We start from the raw sequence: 9,341 nt of genomic DNA on the forward strand, positions 1-9,341 counted from the left end.
ATTAATGATCTTTTCTAGTAGCCTTATTCAATTTCTTGAAATCAGTTACCATCCTATAACTAGTTACTATCCTTTGTGGAGTAAGTTCATTTTTATCATTAGGAACAAAAGTTATACCTCCTTTCTTAGGAACACAATGAACAAGACTCACCCATCTATTATCAATAATAGGATATATTATACCTGCCTACAGAAGTTTTAGTATTTCAGTTCTTACCACCTCTTTCATCTTAGGGTTGAGACGCTATTGATGATCAACAACAGGTTTAGCATCAAGTTCCATATTAATCTTATGCTGACAAAGAGTGCGAATTATTCCTTTAAGATCATCTAGAGTATATCCAATAGCAGCCATGTGCTTCTTTAATGTTTTGAGTAATGTCATTTCTTCCCGTTCTGAAAGGTTAGCACTAATAATAATAGGGTATATCTTCTTGTCATCCATATAAGCATATTTCAAAGTATCAGGTAAAGCCTTAAGCTCAAATACGGGATCTCTCTTGGGTGGAGGAGGATCACCTAAAATTTCAACTTGCAAATTGTGCTTAAGGATAGGTTGTTGATCAAGGAGTATCCTTTGTATTTCATTCCTTTCATTCAAATGCATTTCATTCTCATGGTCTAGCAAATATTATTCTAGTGGATCGGTAGGAGGTACAACAATAGAAGCAAGACCAATTATTTCATCCTTACTACGGCATTATTTTTCATGTGGATGCTTTCTAAATTTAGAGAAGTTAAACTCATGTTAACTATCACCAAAGCTCACTTTAACCGTCCTAGAAGCACAATTAATTTCCCCATTAATCATATTCGAGAATGGTCTACCAAATTATGACGGGACAAAAGTTATCTTGTTCCGAACCAAGTACGAAGAAATCAGTGGGGTACTTGACCTTTCTGCACAAGACTTCAACAGCCTGAACAATCCCCAGTGCCAAAATAGTATAATGGTTTGCAAGCTTAATTGTGACATCAATATCTTCAATTTCAGAAGGTGCTATATCATGCATAATTTCTTGATATAATGTGAAGGGTATAGCACTAATACTAGCTCCAATATCACACATGCCATGATATCAATGATCTCCAACTTTAACTAAGATGACACGTGTGTCTACCACTAGTTTATTTTATCTAGTTCATCTCATTTGTTTCCAACATGTTTTGCAATTCTAGCACCTTCATCACAGAGGTAAATAACCTGCCTATCAATATTATCACCTAGGAGATCTTTAACTATAACTACATTAGGCTCAATAATTATTTGTTCATAAGGTGTAGGTGTTCTAACATAACTCTTACTAGCCATTGTTGTAGCTTTAGCTTGTCCTCTAATCCTAACCGGGAAAGGAGGTTTCTCAATGTGAGCCATAGGAACAATTGGATCAATGTGGTTAACAATTATTTATTCCTTCTTAATTCTAACCAGTTCCTCGGGTAATTTTTGAATGAGGGTGATATTTGAACCACTTTTCCTTAGGCAGGTTAACATTGGTAGCAAAAGATTCACAGAAAGAAGCTACTATCTTAGTTTAAAGGCCAAATTTGTTCCTAAACTCACGAAAATGAGAATTTTCCATAAAAGATTTGACACAATCAAAATTAAGAATTATACCTGGCGCTTTACCTTCATCAAGTTTACAATCTCAGCGTTGAGTTTAATCTTTTCCAAAAGATCGCATCTCAATTTAATATTCTTCTTCATATGGGAACCAATAGCACAAGCATCATGTTATGTTTGATCATCATGAAAAGGTCACACATAAAAATTCTATATAATCAATTCCTTTGAGAGCTCATGGTTGGGGCTGTGTGCAACATAGATTTAAGCCTTCCCCAAGCTTGAGCGATGCTTTCTTATTCACGAGGCCAACAATTATAAATAAAATTCCGATCATGATGAATTAGATGCATAGGATAAAACTTCTGATGAAATTTCAGCTTCAAGCAATTCCAATCCCATGATCCAATATCATCCAATGGCCTATACCACATTAGTGCTTTTCCCTCCAAAGATGAAGGGAAAACTTTCTTATTAACTTTGTCTCTTGGTAAACCTGAAAGCTTAAACAATCCAGAAATCTCATCGACATATATCAAATGGTAATCATGATGAGTTGAACCATTATGAGGATTAGCCAGCAGTTTCTATACCATACCCGAAGGAATATCATAATAAATATTTTCAGTAGGTTCAACGGGTTGAGGAATAATTTCCTCAACTTCCGTTTGAGGCGAAGATGCCCCGAACAAGCCACTCAAAGGATGGCCGTTCACTGTGATAAGCAACAGTAAATTTCAGCACGTAATGAAAATGTTTGCTTACCAATTTCCACTTATCAAAGGCGCTTCACTCCCCGACAAAGGTGCTAGAAAAGAGTCTTGACGAACCACAAGTATAGGGGATCAATCGAATCCAACGAGGAGCATAAGGAAATGATAAGTAGTTTTCAGCATGGGATCCTCTGCAAGTGTTGTAAGTAGGAGTGACAAATAGTTTTGTAGCAAGATAATTCATAAAAAGTGACAAGTAACAATAGTAGCAAAGGTGCAGCAAGGTATCTAAATCCTTTTTAAATCAAAGGACAGACCTGGCATTTATCTTATATAAAGCAAGCGCTCCCGAGGACACATGGGAATTTTTGTCCACTCATGTTCACCATATTAGGTTGATTCACTTTCGCTACTTTGATGATTTTATATGTGTGTGGACTGGTGCTAAGGTTCTGTTCTTACTTGAACTAACAACCTACTTATGATTACCCGCTCTCGCAAGCATCCGCAACTATGAAAGAAGAATTAAGAATAATCTAACCATAGCATGCAACCTGTGGATCCAAATCAACACCTTATGAAGCAAATCATAAATTGGGGTTTAAGCTTCTATCACTCTTGCAACCCATCATCTATTTCTTACTCCACAATGAATTCCCTTAGGCCCATAACATGGTGAAGTGCCATGTAGTCGACGTTCATATGACACTACTAAGAGAAGTAACAACATCCATATCTTCAAAAGATCAAATGAATACCAACTTTACATGATTACTTATAACAAGGCTTATCCCATGTCCTCAAAAAATATTACTACTCACACAACATCAACATATTCAAGAGCAGAGGTGTAATAATAGCAATTACAGATCTGAACATAATGTCTTCCACCAAGTAATCCAACAAGCATCAACTACAAGATGTAATTAACACTAATAGCAATCCTCAGGTACCAATATGAGGTTTTGAGACAAATATTGAATACACGTGACAAACTAGGGTTGGAGATGAGATGGTGCTGGTGAAGATGTTGATGAAGATTGGTCCTCCCATGAAGGAGGAAATGTTGGTGATGATGATGGCTTTGATTTCCCCATCGGAATTACCCCAGCAAAATCTCTCTATCAGAGAGCGAATGGGCCTATCACAGGTTTTTTCCTTGAGACGGTGGCACTTCGTCCCTCAAGATAACTTATGATTTTTTATAGGGTAAAACACCATATAGGAGAATATGGTCGCTAGAGGGCCATCTGGGGTCCCACAAGCTACGAGGGCAGGACTAGGGGGTCCACGCCCTATTGGCTTGTGCCCAGCTGGTGGCCCCTCTCCCATATATTTTTGGCCCAGTAATTCACAAATATTCCAGAAAAAATCTACGTAAAGTTTCAAGTCATTTGGAGCAAGTTGATTTTTCTACCTTTTTCTTAATTTCTCGATCGAGAATTCCAGTTTCTAGATATTTCCCTCTGAGTGATGTACATTGCATATTCCAAGAGAAAAGGCATAACAATTGTATGATGATAATGTATAATGGACAAGATCAACACAAATATCAATAGTAATTCATGATGCAAAATGAGCATGTCAAGGTACTAATCTGAGGTTTTGCGACAAATATTGAATACAAGAGATGAACTATGGTAGGAGATGAGATGGTGATGGTGAATATGTTGATGAATATTGGTCCTCCCATGAAGGAGGAATCGTTGGTGATGACGATCACTTCGATCTCCCCCTCCAAGAGAGGAATTCCCCCGACAGAATCTCTCTGCCGGAGAGCAAAAGGGCCTCAGCTCCAGGTTTCCGCCTCGAGACGGCGGGGCTTCGCCCCGAAGGTATACTTATGATTTTTTTCTAGGTCAAATCACATCGTATAGAAGAAGAAGGGGATGGGAGACCTGCTGGGCCCTCACGAGGCAACAGGGTGTGGCCAGGGGGTTGGTCGCGCCTTGTTGGCTCGTGGCTGGCAGGTGGACTCCCTCTGGCATATTTTTGGTGCAATAATACTTATATATTCCATAAAAATTCTCCATGAAATTTCAGGTCATTTGGACTTGAGCGATTTTTCTGCCATTTTATTGGTTTTCAAGTCCAGAATTCCAGTTTCGAGTGATTTCCCACTTTGTGATGTACCTTGCACATTTAGAGACAAAAGGCATAAGAATTGTATCATAATTAGGAATAATGGACAACAATAACATAAATATCAATAAGAATTCATGATGCATTATGAGCATATCAATAACAATTGTGTTGCCTCCCAACAAGCGCTATTGTTTTATGCCCCTAGCTAGGCATAATGCATAGTATCAAGTGTTGTCATCCTTCATATTCAATACATAGGTGGCCCTAATTATATATTCATAAAGTTTAATTGTCTTTGTAGGGAAGTGTTCCATCCCTTTCTTTAATGGGAATTGGAATCTTATGCTTCCTTCCTTCATATCAACAATAGCACCTATACTTTGTAACAAAGGCCTACCAAGTATCATTGGACAAGACGGATTGCAATAAATATCAAGCACGATGAAATCTGAAGGCACATAATTTATATTATCAATAATAAGCACATCATTTATTCTACCCAAAGTTTTCTTAATAGTGGAATCTGCAAGACGCAAGTTACGGGAACATTCATGCGTATCGGTGAGACCTAGCACATCACATAGATACTTACGTATAGTAGAAACACAAGCACCAAGGTCACACAAAGCATTACATTCATAATATTTAAGCTTAATTTTAATATTAGGTTCCCATTCATCATGCAATTTTATATTTATTTAAACCTCTAGTTCAAGTTTCTCCTCATGAGCTTTTGTCATAACTTCTACGATATGTTTAGAAAAAGCTTTATTTCGTTCATAAGCATTAGGTGGGCTAATTATGGGTTGCAAAAAGGAAATAAATTCAACTAAAGAAAAACTTTAATAATTAAAGTCCTTGTAATCCAAAGTAGTGGGCACATCACTATTTAAAGTTTTGACCTCTTCAAACCCACTTTTTTCATTTTTATCAATAAGATCACCACCCTCTGAACAAGCGGGATGACTTCTAGATAAAGTTGACTCATGTTGACTCCCCTTGTCATCAATTTTCATATTATTAACAAATATTCTATAGGAGAAACACCAATCATTTTAATATTTCATCATTTTTATAGTAAAAAAATGGGTGGAAGATCCTTTTCTAGGAATTCTCACTTAGCTCTCAATCTAGCGGTCATTTCCTTACTTTCGTTAATAGATATTTGAATATGTTTCATGTAATCATTAATATCATGTTTAGGTGGGAAAACTTTAGTTTTAAGACCATCACATCGAGAGCAACCCTATCCATGTTTCGAACAATATTGTCAACTTTATGTAGTTTTTCCTCTACTATAGTGTTGAAAATCATTTGAGAACTAATAAATTATTTAATGGTGTTCTAAATATCAAAGGTTATCATATTATTAGTAGCAGTAGAAGTTCCATATGAATTACCATAATCATTACAGTAATTACTAGGATACGGTCTAGGATTGAAATTTCCTCTATAAGCATTGTTGTTGAAATTATTTGGACAGATAAAACTCACATCAATAGCATCATTATTTTGTTCAAGCAAAGTATATAGTAGCACATCATTGGGATCAACACGACAATTTCTATTAGCAACAATATTCATAAGAGCATGCATTTTATCACTTAAAGTAGTGATTTCTTCAATATAGTTTACCTTCTTACCAGTTGGAGCTCGCTTGGTATGCCATTGAGAATAATTTGTCATGGTATTATAAAAAAAATTGTAGACTATCCCAACATAACTTCCATGAATGTACCACCTGCAACAAAATCTAGAATATTTCTAGACACAAAGTTTAGCCCCGCATAGAAATTATGTATCATCGCCCATAAGCTTAAGCCGTGAGTAGGACAATTTCTAATCATAAATTTGATTCTCTCCCATCCTTGTGCAACATGTTCTTGCTCATGTTGTTTAAAATCATAATTTGATTTCTGGAAGAAACAATTTTAGCATGAGGAAAATACTTAGCAATAAAAGCATCCTTACACTTATCTGATGTTCCAATACTATTACAAGGTAAGGACGAAAACCATGCTTTAGCTTTATATCTTAGTGAGAAAGGAAATAATTTGAACTTACCCACATCATTATACATGTTTTTTCCTTTGCATATCACATAATTCAGCAAAGGTATTAAGATGTGAAACACATCCTAATTAGGACTTCCAGCAAATAGTTCTTTCATAATAAGATTTAGCAATGCAGAGTTAATATCATAGAACTGCGCACTAGTGGTGTGTGGTATAGGAGTACTAATAAAGTCATTACTGTTAGTATTTGAGAAATCACACAGTTTGGTATTTTCTTGAGACATAGTGACAAAGCGAGCAAACTATCAAATAAAAAAAATAAACTAGAAAATATAAATACTTTTGTGTTTTAGGTATTTATAAGCAAGCAAATATAACACAGAATAAAAGTAGAACAAGTGAATGATAACTTGTGTGTAGGAACCTGACAAGAATTTGATGATGTCTCCCCAGCAACGGAACGAGAAACTTTTCCTACTAATAGTAAACAACATTGTGATTTTCCCCAAAGAGGACGGGAGATCTAGCACAATAGAGATAAGTATTTTCCTGAGTGAGAACCAAGGTTATCAAACCAATAGGAGGATCGCACAAACCTCCTTCGACATCACCTAAACACGGAACAAAACACTTGCACCCAACGCGGGCAAGAAGGTTGTCAAGCCGCACGAACTCGTTACTTGCAAGGATTAAACACTTATAGATATATAGCATAAATATAAAAGTAAATAAATTGCAGCAGGGTAAAATGATTTTTAGTAAATATTTTTAAGTAGATCCAGGGCCATAGTTTTTGATAGAGGCTTCTCTCTTGAACATAGCATACGGTAGGTAAACAAATTATTGCTGGGGAATTCATAGAGTAGTACATAGTTATGACATGTTATTCGCAACAATGATCATGTATATAGGCATCACATCCATAAACAAGTAGACCGACTCCTGCCTCCATCTACTACTATTACTCCACTCATTGACCGCTATCCAGCATGCATCCAAAGTATTATGTATGAAACAGAGTAATGCTTGGAGCAAGATGACATGATGTAGACAAAGTAAGACAAGCAGTATGTTCAGACCCCGTCATTTTATCCTTAATGGAAACTATACAAATATGTGGCATGCCCCTTTCTTTCACTCGGATTCAGCACCGCAAGATTGAACCCATCACAACACACCACTCCCTGTGAAGATAAAACAATCTAGCTGTCCAAACCAAACCGATAGATCAGACAGAAATACAAAGCTATAACAATCATGCATATAAGAATTGAGAGAAGACTCAATTAATATTCATGAATAATATTATCATAAATGCACAATTCATCAATTCCAACAAACACACTGATACGTCTCCAATGTATCGATAATTTATGAAGTATTCATGCCAATGTTCTACAACTTTCATATACTTTTGGCAACATATTATATTATTTTTGGGACTAACTTACTTATGAAGTGCCCAGTGCTAGTTCCTACTTTTATGTGTTTTTTGTTTCACATAAATTCCATATAAAACAAAGTACAAACGTGATAAAAATTTACGAAGATTTTTTGGAATATATGTGAATTTTGGGAAGAAGAATCAACAAAACACGGTGCTCAAGGGAGGCACAAGCCAACAGGGTGAGGCTAGGGGGGTTGGTCGTGCCCTTCTGGCTTCGGGCTCCGTGTTAAGTCGGTTGGGACCTTATTTCTCCAAAGGAAAGATATTTTTCCGATAAAAATCCCCTCAAATTTTCAGTCCGATCGGAGTTACAGGTCTCTAGATATTTAAGAAACGGTGAAGGGCCCGAAAACACGAGCGAAACAGGAGAGGAACAAAGAGAGAGATCCAATCTCGGAGGCGCTCTCGCCCCTCCAAGAGCCATGGCAGCCAAGGACCATAGGGGAGAACATCTCCCCATCTAGGGAGAGGCCATGGATGAGGAAGCCTAAGGGGGGAGACTCTCTCCCCCTCTCTTGCTATGGCACCGGAGTGCCGCCTGCGGAACAATCGCCACGGTGATCATCTTCATCAACATCACCGTCTCCATCACCTTCCCTCATCGATCTATAGCAGTCCACTCTCCCACACCCCATTGTAATCCTCTACTTGAACATGGTGTTTCACGCCACATATTATTAATCAATGATGTGTTGCTATCCTACGATGTTTGAGTAGATTTCTGTTATTCTTTGGGTTTATTGATGATCTTCATTGATTTGAGTGTAGGTTTTATTTTGGTACTGTCCTATGGAGCCCTTCATGCTGCGCACACGTGAGCGAATTCTCGCTTAAGGGTTTGCAATATGTCCATGATTCACTTATAATGGGTGTCTAGACTGACAGAAGCTTACACCCGAGTAAGGGAGTTATTTGCATATGTGAGTAAAAGGGACTTGATGTTTAATGCTATGGTTGGGTTTACCTTAATGATTTCTAGTAGTTGCATATGCTTGCTAGAGATACAATCATAAGTTCATATGATCCAAACATGAGAAGTATGTTAGCTCATGCCTCTCCCTCATATAAAATTGCAAGAATGATTACTGATCTTGTTATCAATTGCCTAGGATGATTCTGCACACCATACCATCATTATTTCACACTCGCTATTTGTAATATATTGTGATATATTATAACTCTATTTTGTCCAGAAACTATTTTTCATATTTTAGTTCTCCAATATCATGCAAAGTTGTCCTCTCTATACCCACAACGCGGTTTTATTTCTCGTTACTAGATAGAAGCAAACGTTCGGTGTATGTAGAGTCGTATCGATGGTAGATAGCACTTGAGAGAATATTGATCTTACCTTTAGCTCCTTGTGGCACTCTGTACTTACCACTTCCATCTTTGGAAATTGCTACGATGATTCCTTGCACTTGGGTATTATCACACACCGCAAAACATGATTACATCAGATAGATCACTTCTGCTTGTAATTTTTTTGACTATAACCAAAGTAGGAGAGCATCCTA

The sequence above is a fragment of the Hordeum vulgare genome, chromosome 3H (genome assembly GCF_904849725.1).
Source record: "Hordeum vulgare subsp. vulgare chromosome 3H, MorexV3_pseudomolecules_assembly, whole genome shotgun sequence".
NCBI lineage: Eukaryota > Viridiplantae > Streptophyta > Magnoliopsida > Poales > Poaceae > Hordeum > Hordeum vulgare.